The following is a 1264-nucleotide window of genomic DNA, read 5'->3' on the forward strand; positions in this document are numbered from 1 at the left end:
CCATTCAGCAGAAAGAAGCCTCCGTGACTATGGAAACGTGCTTGTCTTTCTCACCTGCACGCCTCAGGTGTTTTCTCACCTGCCCGAGGCCACGCCTCTGATGAAGCTACTGCAGCTGAGAAGCCCCTTTTCTGATGGGATTTCATTTGCATTCATTTGCATGTATTTCCCTCTTGTGGTGGGAGGCTCGCAGGGAGGCTGGTGTGTAACAAAAGCCGTCTGGAAGTGCCATGTAAAAGGCAAGTTCAGGAAAGCTGGTCACAGCTGGGGATCACTAACTACAGGCTGAACATCCCTCATCCAAAAATCTGAAATCCAAAACGCTCCAAAAACCAAAATGTTTTGAGCACTGAGATGATGCTCAAAGAAAAAGCTCACTGCATTATCTTGCTGATCTGGTACATGCAAAACACGAACATTTGAAAATATGAAAAAATTCAAAATCGGAAACACTTCTTCTGGTCCCGCACGTTTTGAATTAGGGCCACGAGGCCTGTCCCATGCCACACTGACCTACCCGACAGTCCAGTCCTTTGACAACTGACAAGTGGCCACCACTCAAGAAAGTGCAGAAGGTACTAGAGCCGGCACAATCAAGTCTAAAAACTTTGGGAAGAAAAAGTTTCAATGATTGTCAAAAGATCCGAATTTCTTGTTTCCCACTGTAGGACCGGCCAAGTGCTTTCTCAAACATTCTCAAGTCAAGTGCTGAACTGCAGGACGCAAACACGGTGAGACTCGAGCTAGGCCCTCCAAGGAAAGCTCATTTGGACAGATTAAGCAGAGGAACCCAAGACAAGAAAAACAGCCTGAGCAAAGCTACAGAGTCAGGAGCAGGCCCTAGTGACCCCCACACACTGTGGATATAGCCAGCCCCATATGGTGTCAGGAAAGCAGGGAAGTGGAACCCCTTGGAGTGGTGGGAGGGTCAGCAATGGGAGTGGGGAGGGCCAGGTGTGGCCAGCGATGGGCCTGGGGAGGGGCAGGTTTATGGAGGGAGGGCAAGAGGGTCAGGTGTGGCCAGTGATGGGAGTAGTGGGAGGGCCAGGTCTGGTCAACAGTGGGAGTGGGGAGGGCTAGGTGTGGTCAACAATGGGCGTGGGGAGGGCCAGGTGTGGCCAGCGGTAGAAGTGGTAGGAGGGTCAGGTGTGGTCAGGATAGGAGTGGGGAGGAGCAGGTTTACGGAGGGAGGGCAAGAGGGTAAGAGATGGAGGGAGGGCAAGTGTGGCCAGCAATGGGAGTGGCAGGAGGGTCAGGTGTGGTA

The sequence above is a fragment of the Colobus angolensis genome, unplaced genomic scaffold, assembly GCF_000951035.1.
Source record: "Colobus angolensis palliatus isolate OR3802 unplaced genomic scaffold, Cang.pa_1.0 Scaffold14, whole genome shotgun sequence".
Classification (NCBI taxonomy): Eukaryota; Metazoa; Chordata; class Mammalia; order Primates; family Cercopithecidae; genus Colobus; species Colobus angolensis.